The sequence below is a fragment of the Schistocerca gregaria genome, chromosome 6, assembly GCF_023897955.1.
Source record: "Schistocerca gregaria isolate iqSchGreg1 chromosome 6, iqSchGreg1.2, whole genome shotgun sequence".
Lineage (NCBI taxonomy): Eukaryota > Metazoa > Arthropoda > Insecta > Orthoptera > Acrididae > Schistocerca > Schistocerca gregaria.
In genome coordinates, this window is record NC_064925.1 from 287748657 (window position 1) to 287766559 (window position 17903).

General features: G+C 46.3%; 1 protein-coding gene and 1 non-coding gene across 3 annotated transcripts in view; both read left to right on the plus strand.

Annotated features, from left to right (window-relative positions):
• LOC126278209 (histone acetyltransferase KAT7) overlaps positions 1-17903 on the plus strand; it is a 504982-nt gene that overhangs the window by 77666 nt on the left and 409413 nt on the right. The window lies entirely within an intron of this gene.
• Positions 7997-8073, plus strand: Trnal-caa (transfer RNA leucine (anticodon CAA)). The gene has a single exon. It is a non-coding gene; the product is annotated as a tRNA-Leu (tRNA).

Below are 17903 nucleotides of genomic sequence, written 5' to 3' on the forward strand. Positions count from 1 at the left end.
CTGCGTTGTAATGCGCCAGCGGAAATGACTTAAATATAAAAAAAAAAGTCTCGCATTTGCCGAATGGGCAGCAACAACAGGATTATTATCTGATTTTGGGAAAATTTGTGGTCAGCAAGTTATGAGAGCAGCTGCTGTTCGAAAGAGCGGTGAATAAGGAAAAAAAAAGAATAGCGTCGCTTTCTGTTAAACAGGAGGCGGTAATAAACGTAGATGTGGCTGGGGGATTATCAGCTGCAGGTTCGCCATCACGTTCATTGGAAGTGTGACATTGAAATTGAAAAAGTTTACTTTATAGAAAATGCTAATACGGATTAATTTTAACATGAAAAATCAAATGTATGATCAGTTAAATGTATCTTCTTTATTTAGCGTTGGCGAAGTCTGAAATTCGATGTTTAAAACACCTAAATCTGGCTTCTAATTTTTAAATTATTGACGGCCTCTTCTCAGGGTTGGTAGTTATGTAGTTGAACAACAGCGAGGTGTCGAAGCACCGATTGAAGACTGTGATGTATTATAGCGCACTTTTTTTTTGGCCGATAACGATCTGATCACGTGAGAAAGTTCCGCGGTAGTAACTAAAGGACATATTCAGATTTGAAGTAAAATAGACAAGAAGACAGTGAAACTTTATCGTTGTATACGTTTGTGTGCGACTATGAGGATCGAGCAGATAATGAAGAAGTGGAGAATGACTCTTCGTGTAAAAAAATGGCTCTGAGCACTATGGGACTCAACTGCTGTGGTCATTAGTCCCCCTAGAACTACCTAACTAACCTAAGGTCATCACACACATCCATGCCCGAGGCAGGATTCGAACCTGCGACCGTAGCAATCGCACGGTTCCGGACTGCGCGCCTAGAACCGCGAGACCACCGCGGCCGGCTCTTCGTGTAAAGCAAACATTTAAAAAACTAGGTTTCCCCATGGCAGCCCGATCCCACAACACTCGGATTACCGTTCCGTACTCCTTCCGTGGCGCCAGCCACTGCCTGGAAACTACACCAACATAAAAAACTCATACCTCGCCCTACCTGCACCAAAAATGCTATTTTTCCTAAGCACTTGGCCGTCTGTAGCTGCCAGTTCTGCCACTTTAATTTCTGGCCAAGTCCGACATATACCATAAATTTGAACGTAATCGATGTTGATGAGTGTACGTGGATCTCTTGTAAATAAAAAACAGATATAAAATTGATACGGGAATTCAGAAGCTAAAAACTTAGCAGCCAGACTCGTATGCTAAAGATTATTCAGGTTTCCATAGAGACGCTGGGGCGAATATAACGCCACTAACACGGATGAACCTCTCTGCATATTCTGTACCCTCCATTCGTACTGATACTGCTTTCATTTATCGTAATATACAACTGAACGTAAACAACGCTTATAAAATCTGAAACAGATTCTCATTGCACGCAGATATAATTGGGTTAATTTCGTGGCGCCTGCTATCTGTTTAATAATGAAGCTTTCTCGGAAATGAGTTGCAAGCACAAAATACGGCCCGCTGTACTTCAAAAGAGCAATCGGATCTCCGTCAGCAATATATCATGCATGGCTTGTAAATTCCCTGTGGGAAATGTCAAGCAGCGGTAGTTTACAACGGATGACGCAAAACAGCTCGCCACCAAAATTGGCAAAGCCAGGCAGAAAAAAAGAGGAGAACCATGTTGGGACTTCCAGCGATGCGCTAGGGAACGACGGAAGTGGCCGTTCAAGTGGCAAGTGTAGAAGGTATCCCCATCACCATCTGCGCTCACTAATAATAATGTCGTGTGACTAGGGCCTCCCGTCGGGTAGACCGCTCGCCTGGCGCAAGTCTTTCGATTTGACGCCACTTCGGCAACTTGATCTGCGCTCACTACTCCCACTACTGTCTCGTAGTCGTCACGAGCCAAAAGCCTTTGGCTCGCACGGTTCTAGCCGAACCCGGCGAACTAGGGGTTGACATATTTCTGCGGAGGCACGTGATACTGCTGGAAAGGCGGCTTTTTGCAGGTAACATCCAGGCACACTGATACGTGTTACAAACCGGACACAATTGGAAGGACCAGCCCCTTTGCTTTTTTCTTTCATCACTCGTTTATTACATCAGAGAAATACACATTTCACGACAAAATTTAACTACTTGAAATATTGCTCCCATGAAAGGTTAACATAAGCAGTGACAAAATTTAGTTGTCTTAAGGGTTTCTGCTGGCAACAAATTTTAAAGAGGCAATTTAAGGTTTAAATCAGTTTAGCTCCAACACGCAGCTAGTGATTGAATCACGACAAAGACACTTCAACAGTTTCGGTAACAAATAAATAGCGTGAATTTGTACTCACAGTAACCAACTAATCAACAGCCTTACCATTGAATAAGTAGTAGGCCATTTGGAACGAATTAGCAACACCCAGCAACTAGGGGAGTTAATAACAACAGTCTTTAAATGTCTTGCTCCCTATTAAACAAACTTGCAGTAATTAAATGAATAAGAAATCAAACACACTACGCTCCACTCAAACTTTTCAGTGGAAGTCAAGCCAAAATGAAGATTCCATTAACTGACTAGCACTGAAGTCACACTAAAGCTCATCTCTGTGTTCCCAGACACACATGGTGCAAACCTATACAAGACAAGATTTTGAAGGGAGCACATCAGTAAAACCGATAGTGGAGCTAACTCGTGCCACTGAAAATTAAGGTACTAGACCGAGGCACAAGGTGGTATACAGTGAGGTTGCCTTAGTGCTATACTGCGCTCCAAAATATTAATTCAAATGGCTAATTCAAAATCAAGTACACATAAACCAGCAGTAATTAACGAGGAGTGACACCAGGTCGCTCGAAGGGATGACAACACCTAATTGAAAAGACAAATGCCGGAAGCGGTAGTAACATCAAACACCTCTCCGAGTTTTAACCAGGAGTCACTTCCCGCTATACAAGTAAACATTTAACCAAGCAAAGAGAAAATTCAAATAAAATCCCAAAAAGATTATAAAGGACAGCGAACCCCCAACTATTTAAATTTAAAAGGATTAGCTCTCCTCAAAGGCAGTCTAAACGCGAAGGCCACACTTACGAGGCCACCAACATTGGTTAGAGAAGGTCTTATACATTTCCTCCTTTTCTTTAAAGAAACACAAGGCTGCTTAACTTCTGCTGGACGTCCGGTATGGATCGTGTAGGATACACCAGGCAGCAACCCAAGCTAGGCGGTCGCAAGGCACGGCGAGCAAAATCAGGAGAGCAGACAGGCAGGCAGCCAACACATATGCTCCATGCTGAACCGGCAGACCGCGTACTACCAACTCCACATATACGTGGTTGCTTCCACCTCGTAGCTCGCGGCGTCTCAGCAGGCAGCCCCAGCAAACGTCAACTGCCACTCGCCCCGCGAATGCGGAAAACAACAAGGCAAGCAAAGATAAGAAACATGGAAGGATCGATAATGGACATCCAAGAGACTGGCGCGCCAGTAACGAGCGCCACGGCTCACACACTAAGAATTTGTTTCCTGTCCGGAAGTGTAGCTCAGCCTAGTAACACAAGTTACTAGGAATTAGTTTGAAAACCTGTTGGAAAAATATAACCAGTCCCATTTTTATTATGATTTACAGGATGTGGACAATTATATGTACACACCACCAACACAACACACTACCATGCCTAATACGGCGCAGGAAAACTTCAAAACCGCTTCCTGTCATCTCGGAATGGATGTATACAAGTCCTGTGTGGTTCTTAAGGGAACCTTGTACTATGCTTCGTGCAAAATGTTCAAATATGTGTAAATTTGTAAGGACCAAACTGCTGAGGTCATCGGTCCCTAGACTTGCTCACTACTTAAACTAACGTGTGCTACGAACAACACACACATGCCCGAGGGATTGGAAGACGGACTAGGGGTGTGCGTGCCCGTAGTCTCACTGCTGATAACGGGTTCGCAACAGTTCATGCTGACACGTCTGGACTCACAATCCTGCTAGCCTTACAAGCACTACATCTGCATGTGGCCCATCTTTCCAAAGACGTAAACCGAATTTCGGAAATTGTTTTTCGCAGTCGTGATTATACTGGGTGATCCAAAAGTCAGTATAAATTTGAAAATGTAGATAGAGAGGTAAAAATTGGCACACATGCTTGAAATGACATGGGGTTTTATTAGAACCAAAAAAAATAACAAAGTTCACAAAATGTCCGACAGATGGCGCTCGACAGCCAAACGTCAGTGACTCCGCATGACAATCGTGTATAAAAGGAGCTGCAATGAGAGAGAGAATCAGATGCGCCAGCAGTCGCAGCATGACGACGTTACCTGGAAAGCCGCTTTTAGTGAAGCTGTATTATCAGAATGGGGAATGTGCTAGTTCAGCGTTACGATCCTATCACCATAGGAAGGGTATTCGAACGGGTAAAGGTCCGTTGACAAATGAAGCAGTGGCGAGAATGATTTCGAAGTTCGAAGCCACGAGTTGTTTAGACGATAGACCCCGTAGTGGCTGACCGAGCACAAGGCGTAATGCTGCTGAGTCAATTCAGGAAGAAATGGAGACTGTAGCGGGTTCGTCTATGCACGGGGAAGTCAGCGCTCGTGCAGTCTCACGTTGCACCGGCATTCCATACACTACTGTTTGGTTGGCACTTAGGTGCACCCTCCGATGCTATCCGTGTAAAATCCATCGGCATCATGAACTGTTGCCTGGCGATTTAGTGAAGCGGAGGACATTTGCGGTGCGGGCGTTTCAAAAGATGGCGGAAGATGACGACTGGTTGAGTAACGTGTTGTGGACCGACGAAGCTCATTTCACGCTCCGAGGGTCTGTCAACGCCCACAACTGCAGAATTTGGGCTGCAGAAAATCCTAGAACTGTCGTGGAAACTCCAATGCACGGATTTACCACAACTACCGTTATCGGGCCTTTTTTCTTCGAGGAAATGCGTGATTCTGCTTTTGTAACTGCTACCGTGAAGGGTGAGAGGTACGCCGATATGTTACAGAATCCCATCATCCCCAGCCTGGCTGATAAACACCTGCTGGAACGTACGATGTTTTTATGCAGGATGGCGCTCCACCCATATTGCTAGACCCGTGAAAAATGTCTTGCGCGCCTCGTTTGGTGATGATCGTGTACTCAGCCGTCACTTTCGTCATCCTTGGCCTCCCAGATCCCCAGACCTCAGTCCGTGCAATTATTGGCTTTGGGGTTACCTGAAGTATCGTGATCGGCCGACATCTGTAGGGATCCTGAAAGACAACATGCGACGTCAATGCCTCACCATAACTCCGGACATGCTTTACAGTGCTGTTCACAACATTATTCTCGACTACAGCTGTTGTTGAGGAATGATGGTGGACATATCGAGCATTTCGTGTAAAGAACATCATCTTTACTTTGTCTTATTTTGTTATGCTAATTATTGCTATTCTGACCAGATGAAGCGCCATCTGTCGCGAATTTTCTGAACTTTTTTTTTTTTTTTTTTTTTGTTCTAATAAAACCCCATGTCATTCCAAGCATGAGTGTCAATTTGTACCTCTCTGTCTACATTATTCCGTGATTTATTCAGTTAAATGTGGCGTCTGGGAAACAGCTGATCCAGTTTCTCGTTTAGTCAACACAATCGTTATTTCTGTTCATTTAAATATTAGAGGTAGACATCTTTATGCCAGTCCCCGCCATTCAGATGGCCACAGTTAGACTCGTTTAAAACCGAATCAGCTTGGTGTAGCGAGCACGAGTGCGTCTCCGTAGCATACTCGTAGTTGCCTGCTTGCTTCAGACTTTTGCACCACACTGAATCTTCTGGTTGTGAGCATTCCTTATTTAAATGGTAGACACAGATGGCGCTCTGGCAGCTATGCCACCACCTTGATACGATTATCAGTATATGTACTATCCGCACCGAGCGAGGTTGTGCCATGGTAGCACACTGGACTCGCATTCGGGAGGACGACGGTTCAATCCCGCGTCCGGCCATCCTGATTTAGGTTTTCCGTGATTTCCCTAAATCGCTCCAGGCAAATGCTGGGATGGTTCCTATGAAAGGGCACGGCCGACTTCCTTCCCCATTATTCGCTAATCCGATGAGACCGATGACCTCGCTGTCTGGTCTCTTATCCCAAACAACCAACCAATCTACTATCCGCCAGGTGGCATATGCCGTCAACGTACGAAAATCGTCTTCCTGGTACACTAATTTGTCCTGGCAGTGTGGTCAGCTCTGTACGAAAGTTGTATCGGATAGAAACAGCGAGGGAAGTCCACGCATTCGCAGCCGCTGGAATGGCCATGCGCCTATGGGCAGTTTCGGCGTTATCAGTTAGTAGTCCCCGCGGAGAGAAGAGACCGGGGTGGCGGCAAGTAGGCGAGTAGACGGTGTGGCCCGAAGGAGTTGTGTAGTGGGAGCGAGCGCGGGCTAAGTGCTCTGCCATTAGCATTTATATTGGGCCTGGCCTGCACGAGAGCGGCGGGCGGACTGCTCGCGCCCCCTCGGACCCCTGGCCCACCCGCTCGCCGCCGACGCGTTATTGCTCTGCCGTGATATTGGCCCTGCAGTGTGCTGACGCTGCGGACAGCATACTGTACAGCGCCGCGCAGCACAGCACACATCCCGTCCACAAATCCCCGCAGAGCCGGACCGAGGGCCGGCGCTGGCACGCAAAAACCTCTCGCGGCCCACCGGCCTACAGCGGTGGGGCAGTTTTAAGAACATGCCGCAAAACACACCTCGCTTCTGCAGCTTGGTTCAAACTTAGCCGTAAAGCCGTCATCACACGGAACGTGTTTCTCTCCGTGAAGAACGCAACATGGAGTGTTCGTCGTGATTGGCTCTGAGCACTGCGGGACTTAACTTCTAAGGTCATCAGTCCCCTAGAACTTAGAACTACTTAAACCTAACTAACCTAAGGACATCACACACATCCATACCCGATCCAGGATTCGAACCTGCGACCGCAGCCGTCGCGCGGTTCCAGACTGTAGCGCCTAGAACCGCTTGTCCACCACGGCCGGCCCGTCGTGATTGCTGCGCGCTATGAAACGACCTGCTACATCTCACGGCGCATGCTCCTCGTCGTGATTTGCGACCGCAGCGCTCTCCTGCGGCAGTTTTCGGCTGCATCTGGTCCACAAATCACACAGTTTCTTTAAGAAAACAGACATGCCCAAAATAGCTGGGATAATTCCGTTACCGATTGTCGAAGAAGTTCGGAAAAAATCGCGGAGAAGATTTTGGACTCGTCGATGGTGCGAACAGCGAGTTGCTGGTACAGGAACATTCCCGACCGCTATGACCGAGCGGATCTGGCGCTTCAGTCTGGAACCCCACTGCTGCTACGGTCGCAGGTTCGAATCCTGCCTCGGGCATGGACGTGTGTGATGTCCTCAGGTTAGTTAGGTTTAAGTAGTTCTAAGTTCTAGGGGACTGCTGACCTCAGATGTTAAGTCCTATAGTGCTCAGAGCCATTGAACAGGAACATTAGACAATGCAGCTCCACTATCTACTGGTACGGGAACGTTCATAATGCTGCACAGCTATCTTTGACACCTGCTAGTCGAAGTTCGGCGTCCACTCACCAAATTCTCGAAGTTGTACTGACTACCAAGACTCTCAAGTAGTATATACTGAGGCGACAAAACTCATGAAGTACCTCTTAATATTGTATCGAACCTACTGTTGCCTGGCATAGTGCAACAGTTCGACTTAGCATGTATTGAACAATCGTTGGAAGTCCCCTGCGGAAATACTGAGCAGTGCGCCTCTCTGGCCGGTCATGATTTCGAAATTGTTGCCAGTGTAAAACTTTGTGCACGAACTGACCACTCGATTATGTTCCATAGATCCAGAATGAGACTTTCACTCTGCAGCGGAGTGTGCGCTGGTATGAAACTTACTGGAAGATTATAACTGTGTGCCGGACAGAGACTCGAACTCGGCACCTTTCCGTTTCGCAGGCAAGTACTGGCAGAAGCAAAGCTGTGAGGACGGGTTGTAAGTCGTGCTTGGGTAGCTCAGTTGGTAGAGCACTTGCCCGCAAAAGGCAAAGGTCCCGAGTTCGAGTCTCGGTCCGGCACGCAGTTTTAATCTGCCAGGAAGTTTCATGTTCCATAGACTTTCGATGGGTTTCATGTCGTGCGATCTGGCGGCCCAGATCAGTCTCTAGAATGGTACAGAATGTTCTTCAAACCAATCGCCAACTATTGTGGCACGTTGACATGGCGCACCGTCGTTTGGGAACTTGATGTCGTTGAATGGCTACAAATAGTCTCCAGGTAGCCAAACATAACCATTTCCCGTCAATGGTCGGTTAAGTTGTACCAGAGGATCCAGTCCTTTTCATGTAAACACAGCCCACACCATGATGGAGCCACCACCAACTTGCACAGTGCCTTGTTGACTTGGGTCGATGGCTTTATGGGGTCTGCACCACCCCCGAACTCTACCGTCAGCTCTTACCAGCCGGCCGTTGTGGCCGAGCGGTTCTAGGCGCTTCAGTATGGAACCGCGCTGCTGCTACGGTCGCAGGTTCGAATCCTGCCTCGGACATGGATGTGTGCGATGTCCTTAGGTTAGTTAGGTTTAAGTAGTTCTAAGTCTAGGGGACAGATGACCTCAGATGTTAAGTCCCATATTGCTTAGAGCCATTTGATCCATTTGAAGTACAAATAACAGCTCCGCCTACGCAGTGACCTTCTACACCGTGTGTACACGATACTCCCGCCATCTGTCTATGTGCATATCCCTATCCCAAGACATTTGTCGCCGTAGTGTACTTCATCACAGAGATTTCAACATCGACATTTGTTCCGTAATTTCATTAGAATGGAAGCGAAGATAGGTGTACGTATTTGTTGAGTTCCTTAATTCGCTATGCTACTCCAAGTACCATCTGGTGGCATCTTGCAAACAGGACAGTTCAGAATGTCCAGTATAACCTGTTCCCTGTCGGGAAATGGTGTATCTTTGGGTGTGCGTACCTGGTCCTTTGTGTACACAGAGATTGGCGAGCCTCCAATGAGAGAGGATTCGCCAGATAGCGTGGCGACTTTGTAGTTAGCAGGCATACGTCTCGACAATCGAAGGGGTGCAGCTCGAGGACACCTTGTTAGTTTCTATGGAATAAAGTATTTTTGCATTAGAAGTTGCGTGCCGTCTAATCATTGTGGAGCGGAAATGCGAGGCCAGTGAGTCTTCTTGCGCTATACGCTCAAAACTGAAATGTACCAGTGGAGGACCAGAGCCTGCATGTGAACCACGTACAGTATTTTACACAAAGTTTCATAATTGCAAAAACTTCTAGTCTGCTAACTTGCATGTACTTTCTAACATAGACTGGCCCTCACGTTAGTATTTATTGTCAGTGGCGAAACAGTACAGTGGCTGGTTTATGCAACACCAATTGCAGTAAATTCATTATTTATAATAACACGGCTGTTGCAGATAATACTTCTATTAACTTAATAAGAAAGACCCAGAATATTGTAGGAAACAAAAGGTGAAAATATTGGATGCAGCTAGACGCGAACCTGCTATCTTCCCCTTTATAATTCACGACGCCATCAACTACGTTGTATAATGGCTGTATCCACAAATGTCATTATTTGATATTTGTCTGTGACAAACAAAACCAAAAACGACGCGCTTCTGATGGATCGTAGCATAAAAACGGAATAGTTTCATAGCACACAAGTGATAACACTAAAAGCGTCAAATGTGTTGTGGTCTTCAGTCCTGAGACTGGTTTGATCCAGCTCTCCATGCTACTCTATCCTGTGCAAGCTTCTTCATCTCCCAGTACTTACTTCAACCTACATCCTTCTGAATCTGCTTAGTGTATTCATCTCTTGGTCTCCCTCTATGCTTTTTACTCTCCACGCTGCCCTCCAATGCTAAATTTGTGATCCCTGGATGCCTCAGACCATGTCCTTCCAGCCGGTCCCTTCTTCTTGTCAAGTTGTGCCACAAACTCCTCTTCTCCCCAATTCTGTTCAATACCTCCTCATTAGTTATGTGATCTACCCATCTAATCTTCAGCATTCTTCTGTAGCACCACATTTCGAAAGCTTCTATTCTCTTCTTGTCTAAACTATTTATCGTCCATGTTTCACTTCCATACATGGCTACACTCCACACAAATACTTTCAGAAACGATTTCCTGACATTTAAATCTATACTCGATGTTAACAAATATCTCTTCTTCAGTAACGCTTTCCTTGCCATTGCCAGTATACTTTTTATATCCTCTCTACTTCGACCATGATCATTTATTTTGCTCTCCAAATAGCAAAACTCCTTTACTACTTTAAGTGTCTCATTTGCTAATCCAATTCCCTCAGCATCACCCGACTTAATTCGTCTACATTCCATTATCCTCGTTACAACACTAAAAGCGTCAAATACTGCAACCATTTAACTACCAGTATTTAGTTTCCTGCCATTTTTGTAATGACAAATAGTACCTAAAACGACGCGTTTTCGAGATATCCTCAGTGTGCTGATACTTTAAAATAGCTTATTTTTCTGTAATGTACTGTATTATTGTATTACCAAATAATGACTTTAACTCCATAGAATGTGGACGTCTCGTAAGTTCTACTTGTGACGTAAAACCTATGCCACATGTCATTCGGATGTGTTCCTTTCCGTCGCGGAAAATTGTGATACGCCGTGTCCCATAATTGACGCCTGGCAGTCTAGTGGAAACTGAAATTCCACGCCTTGACGTCAACAGTTCCTCGCCCTCGTACGTGTCCGCATCCCGTGAGAGGACCACTTAACACACTTCGTCCACTGGCGCAACGCAACCGCAGCCGAAGTGCGACGAGACCGCAGCGCAACTTGGCTACAGCTGGATGAAAGGCGCGTTTCTCGTTCTTCTTCCTTTTATTCACTCTTTTTGTGACTAGACATCAACCTTTTTTTCCACAGCAGCAAGCCATGCGGCTTTCCGAACTGGTACTCGAGGAAGCTTCTAAGAAATAGCAAGTTTTCGGTTGATCCTTTGAGTCGTGATGATCAGACACGTTTAGCTTTTCTTATAAGCGCGAGCATTAAAAAGAGACAAAGGTACAGTACAAAGGAATTCATAGGATGTCGAAAAAACTGCTTGGGGAGCTGGCTGGAAATCTTCTTCCTAGCACTACCAAAAGGAAACAAACTGCACAGTTCAAGAAAGTCTACTGCGTACTTCGAGATAAGATGCATCTTTTTGATCATCATAAAGAACAAAATAAACGGGAAATACAGAAAAAATACAGTGTCACATGTAGACTCATTGAACAGTCCGCATTGACACACCAACCAATCGAGAAAAAGTACTGGTACACCGTAAGCGTCCCGGGGGTTAAAACATACTTGGGAGGGGGGGGGGGGGCGGTTATCCTGCGCCGACAGATCAGAGTCTGACCCGCAGCTAATGATAAAGGCACGTGATTCGGAATATTTAACGATTGTGTGGCCAGAGCGCACATATTTCTATTTCTCCTCGGCTCCTATCTTCTCACTACAACCGACAACAATTTAACCCTGTAATCGTTTGTTTAATTAGCTGCAGCTTGGAAAAGCATGCACGTAATGAGGATCATAAATACCTGGTAAAGACTTGATGTATGACACATTAATGTGCATACACTGTTTGAATCATACAATAGACCACAGCCACAGTGGTCTATTTGCTGTGCAGTACAACCGGCTGTAGGCTGTTCGGTCACATTGTTCGTTTACTAGCGTCTCGTGACTGAGCAGTTATTTAGATCCGCTTTTTGTGGTCGGCATAGTTTGTAGTAATTAACATAAGTTAATTCCAGTGACGCTACCGGTTACTTTATCGAGCGTACGCGTGACCGTTAAGCGAGAGCGGCTGGCTCTTGATCTCACGACACAAATGCGAACGAATGTATCTACACTCGTGAATTACAATTACACACTTTGCGTTTCTCTCAAGTGGAATTTCCACAGTATTGTGACCAAATCCATGTTCGTTGATTCCGTAATTGCTGCTTATTACCTCGATGACACGACACACGAATGCGGAAAATTCATTTTTCATAATAATTACAGTTACGTTTGCTGTTGAACACTGATTTATACTAATAATAAATGTTTAAAACTCTCGTATCAGTCTGTTTGAAGACGCAAATTTCCAAAACTACTGCACGAATTTTCTTGCAGTTTCCACAAGTAGTTTGAACGTAGGTTGGGGCACTGATAGGGTTTATTACGTCAAAATCGGACCACGGACGAAAAGATACTGTAATCGAAAATTCTTCAATACTAATGTAATAAATGCGAAAGTAATTCTGTCCGTTACATTCTCACGACTAACCCGCTAAACCAGTTTCGATGACATTTCATATGCAGATAGCTTGAACTCTGTGTATGAATAGAGACTACGCTAAAAGGGTGTCGTACAAAATAATTACTGATTTGTAGAGTATTACGTGAACTAGGGAAAAATAATCTGTTTGAAAAAGCAATTCACTCGATGACTTTTGATCTTTTTCATATTTGTGAAAATGCTTTTATTGCTTACTTTTGCTACGTGAAACGGTTAAAAGGAATGAATTTGATGATTATACAATCCTCACCGTGTTTAGCCCACGGTTCCATACTATTTGTTGCATAATGCACTCTTTGTGTAATGTATATCTACTTTAGTAGCACGTGCATAGAGATGCGCTCCTATGCATGTCTTTTCTGCACGCTGCAGCGACGCGCATCGTTTGCTCGGACAGCTTGGGATTGGGAAGAGCGGGGCACACATCACGAGCTATGCTTACGTGAACAGATAGACATGTGAGGACAGCTGATGTTGTTGCACGTACAGTCGCTTACTTACTCAGCATCACACGTCATAATGGAACTACCGCTACACGAGCGCAGGCCCGGGTAACACCCAGTATAAAATATAAACCTATGGTGAAGGTTTTAATCGTTTTTGGCACCGCAACTGACGGCATTTCTCGTAGGCCACACGTCCGGCCGCGCAAACAACTAAGACTCCGGCACGACTCACTATAACACGCAGCCCTCTCGAGAGAGGCACCTGTCGAGTTTGAAGCGGTCACGTATCCTACAGAAAGCTTACAACACGTCCAACTGCGACGGCTCCTTCGTGCCATCCTGTCGCCTCTCCTCGCGACCCACGCTTCTGGTGCAAACCTCACCCCACCATTTCACTAACATGACCTACACTAGATGTGGAGTGTCACATGACTGCCTGCCACGATTCTGTAACACGGATGGATGTCTTTTACAGTGGAGCGTAATACACTACTGGCCATTAAAATTGCTACACCAAGATGATGATCTACAGACGCGAAATTTATCCGACAGGAATAAGATGCTGTCATATGGAAATGATTAGCTTTTCACAGCATTCACTTAAGGTTGGCGCCGGTGGCGATACCTACAACGTGCTGACATGAGGAAAGTTTCCAACAAATTTCTCATACATAAACAGCAGTTGACCGGCGATGCCTGGTGAAACGTCGTTGTGATGCCTCGTGTAAGGAGGACAAATGGGAACCATCACGTTTTCACTTTGATAAAGGTCGGATTGTAGCCTATCGCGATTGCTGTTAATCGTATCGCAACATTGCTCCTCGCGTTGGTCGAGACCCAATGACTGTTAGCAGAATATCGTATCGGTGGGTTCAGGAGGGTAATACGGAACGCCGTGCTGGATCCGAACGGCCTCGTATCACTAGCAGTCGAGATGACAGGCATCTTATCCGCATGGCTGTAACGGATCGTACAGCCACGTCTCGATCCCTGAGTCAACAGATGGGGACGTTTGCAAGACAACAACCATCCGCACGAACAGCTCGACGACGTTTGCAGCAGCATGGACTATCATCTCTGAGACCATATCTGTGGTTACCCCAGACGCTGCATCACAGACAGGAGCGCCTGCGATGGTGTACCAACGACAAACCTGGTGCACGAATGGCAAAACGTCATTTTTTCGGACGAATCCACTTCCCGCGCCCGGGTTCCCGGGTTCGATACCCGGCGGGGACAGGGATTTTCTCTGCCTCGTGATGGCTGGGTGTTGTGTGTTGTCCTTAGGTTAGTTAGGTTTCAGTAGTTCTAAGTTCTAGGGGACTGATGACCTCAGATGTTAAGTCCCATAGTGCTCAGAGCCGAGCCTCGGATGAATGCAGATTCTGTTTACAGCATCACGATATTCGCATCCGTGTTTGGCGACATGCGGTGAACGCACATTGGAAGCGTGTATTCGTCATCGCCATACTGGCGTATCACCCGGCGTGATGGTATGATGTGCCATTGGTTACACGTCTCGGTAACCTCTTGTTCGCATTGACGGCACTTTGAACAGTGGACGTTACATTTCAGATGTGTTACGACCCGTGGCTCTACCCTTCATTCGATCCCTGCGAAACCCTACATTTCAGCAGGATAATGCACGACCGCATGTTGCAGGTCCTGTACCGGCCTTTCTGGATACAGAAAATGTTCGAGTGCTGCCCTGTCAGCACATTCTCCAGATCTCTCACCAATTGAAAACGTCTAGTCAATGGTGGCCGAGCAACTGGCTCGTCACAATACGTCAGTCACTACTCTTGATGAATTGTGGTATCGTGTGGATGCTGCATGGGCAGCTATACCTGTGCACGCCATCCAAGCTCTTTTTGACTCAATGCCGAGGCGTATCAAGGCCGTTATTACGGCCAGAGGTGGTTGTTCTGGGTACTGATTTCTCAGGATCTATGCACCCAAATTACGTGAAAATGTAACCACATGTCAGTTCTAGTATAATGTATTTGTCCAGTGAATACCCGTTTATCATCTGCATTTCTTCTTGGTGTAGCAATTTTAATGTGGCCAGTAGTGTATTTTGTCCGTGTAGCTTACTTGGAAGGACCTTTCAGGCCTGACATACTCCTGATGACCAAAGAAAAATTCCAGAAATCCATCGTGTGGAACTGGCGGGTTGGAATTATTGTAATTTATTTCTGTGACAATATTCCTCTCGCTGCCCTTGTGCGTGGGGGGTGGGGGGGGGGGGGGGGGGGGGCAGGATGGATCACAACTGCAAAAGGTGCTTCGGCAAGGCAGGCAGCAGTAGCGGAGCTTCCAGCGCCAATGGCCTGGCTGCGCCGTGAGCAATTACGCCGTTGTGGCGCGGCGCCTCTTTACGGCTGTGTTAACAGCGACGCCGTGGCCTCCCTAAATAACCTTCACAGTCCGCTGCCAATGCACTGCTCTCCTGCCTTTCCGTCAGCATTCTCGCGCTCTGAAACCTCAAGATTACAGCTCCAACGGACTACAATACCAAAACTGATTGCTGAGATTTGCAGAACTGTACCTACCGAAGCTATGTGCCTTCTAACCTGACTTACACTATTAAGCTCAAAAAACGCACGACAAAGGAAATATCCCACGAATAAGACGGAAATCTGTAGGTGTGACGTACATCTGGAGACAAATGATTTGAAGAAAATTGGATGATATATGCCATAGGTTAGTGCGGGAAGAACACACTGTTCGAAAACAACCTTTTTAAGTTTGTTGGCACATTATATATACTCTACTGGCCATTAAAATTGCTACATCACGAAGAGATGCAGATGATAAATGGGTATTCATTGGACGAATATATTATACAGCAACTGACTTGTGATTACATTTTCACCCAAGATCCTGAGAAATCAGTACCCAGAACAACCACCTCTGGCCGTAATAACGCCCTTGATACGCCTGGGCATTGAGCCAAACAGAGCCTGGATGGCGTGTACGGGTACAGCTGCCCATGCAGCTTCAACACGATACCACAGTTCATCAAGAGTAGTGACTGGCGTATTGTGACGAACCAGTTGCTCGGCCACCCATTGACCAGACGTTTACAATTGGTGAGAGATTTGGAGAATGTGCTGGCCAGGGCAGCAGCCCAGCATTTTCTGTATCCAGAAAAGCCTGTACACGACATGCACCATGCGGCCGTGCATTATCCTGCTGGAATGTAAGGTTTCGCAGGGATCGAATGCAGGGTAGAGCCACGGGTCGTAACACGTCTGAAACGTAACGTCAACTGTTCAAAGTGCCGTCAATGTGAACAAGAGGTGATTGAGATATGTAACCAATGGCACCCCATACCATCACGCCGGGTGATACGCCAGTATGACGATGACGAATACACGCTTCCAATGAGCGTTCACTGCGATGTCGCCAAACACGGATGCGACCATCATGATGCTGTAAACCGAACCTGGATTCTTCCGAAAAAATGACGTTTTGCCATTCGTGCACCGAGGTTCGTCGTAGAGTACACTATCGTAGGCGTTCCTGTCTGATGCAGCGTCAAGGGTAGCCGCAGCCATGGTCTCCGAGCTAATAGTCCATGCTGCTGCAAACGTCGTCGAACTGTTCGTGCAGATGGTTGTTGTCTTGCAAACGTCCCCATCTGTTGACTCAGGGATCGAGACGAGGCTGCACGCTCCGTAACAGCCGTGCGGATAAGATGCCTGTCATCTCGACTGCTAGTGATACGAGGCCGTTCGGATCCAGCACGGCGTTCCGCATTACCCTCCTGAATCCACCGATTCCATATTCTGCTAACAGTCATTGGGTCTCGACCAACGCGAGCAGCAATGTCGCGATACGATAAACCGCAATCGCGATAGGCTACAATCCGACCTTTATCAAAGAACTTCAAAATGGCCGAGATGTTACGGACAAGTGTGGAGTACATCCGAAGAGCAGCGATTATCGGAAATCATCGCGCTGGGCGGTTGCCTAATAAAATAATTCGATTCTTCGGGTACCCGAGATCAACTCTGGCCAATGCTTAGGAGAAGTCAAGGGAAGGTTCCGCTAACCCGGCTGGAAACCTCATTCGAGGAAACCCAAATCACGAACTGTGGCAGCCATCGAGAAGGCTCAGGCGCTGATTTCAAAGGACCCGGGGCAACCTCTGAGGAAACTGGCGTCTGTACTGAATCTCAGCGAATGAACAGTGCGTCGGTTGCTAGAGGAGGACCTCAGAAGAACCATTTAGTCCAAAACTGGCTCTCTGATAACGATGACATGTTCTGGTCAAAGAAGTTCTGGCCCCGGAATAGTACAGATTTTAATCCCCTCGATTGCTATATTTGGAGCGTAGTAGGAAGAGTTACGCACCGCTATCGAAAAGGCGTTGCTTTAAAGAATGCGTGCGTTCGCCTCAGAACATCATTGGAGGCGGTCTTTGTGGCTGACGGGGATTGCATCGAGTAATGTTACTCTTGAAAGATGCCACTGCTTATATGTAAAAGGATTTTCATTTGTATTTTGTTTTAATGAATTTTCTTTTTAAAAAATGTTTCATTTGTCTGGATTTAAACGCCGCACCTCGTACACTTACCTATTTGTTGTGCATAGTTTTTGTTTCGGACATATTTATCTAAAGACCCCCTTCTTCGCAGTCATCTGATAAATCCCTTACAGAAGATTTCAGTTTTACCGTATTGTTGGCTAGGACTGCAATAGCCTCTGCAAATCGCATGGTAGTGTGTCTTTTCTCGTTTATTCTAATTTCCCTTCCTTTCCAATCAATTTCGCACATGGCCAACTGAAGATCCGATGTTAATTATTAACCTCCAGGAAATACCCGAAGAACATGTTTGTTGTTGTTATTGTTGGTGGTGGTGGTGGTGGTGGTGGTGGTGGTGGTGGTGGTTGTTTCCAGTCCGAAGACTGGTTTCATACATCTCTGTATCTTAATCTATCCTCTGCAACCTCCTCATACCTGCACTCCATCTGCAACGTACATCCATTTGGACTAGTTTCCTGTGGTGTATGTTTAGTGTCCCGTACAAACATCCCCCTTCCCCTCCCTCCCCCTCCGAGCCCACACAATTCCTCGATTATCAAACCGACATTTTCCTGATGCCTCAACATGTGTCAA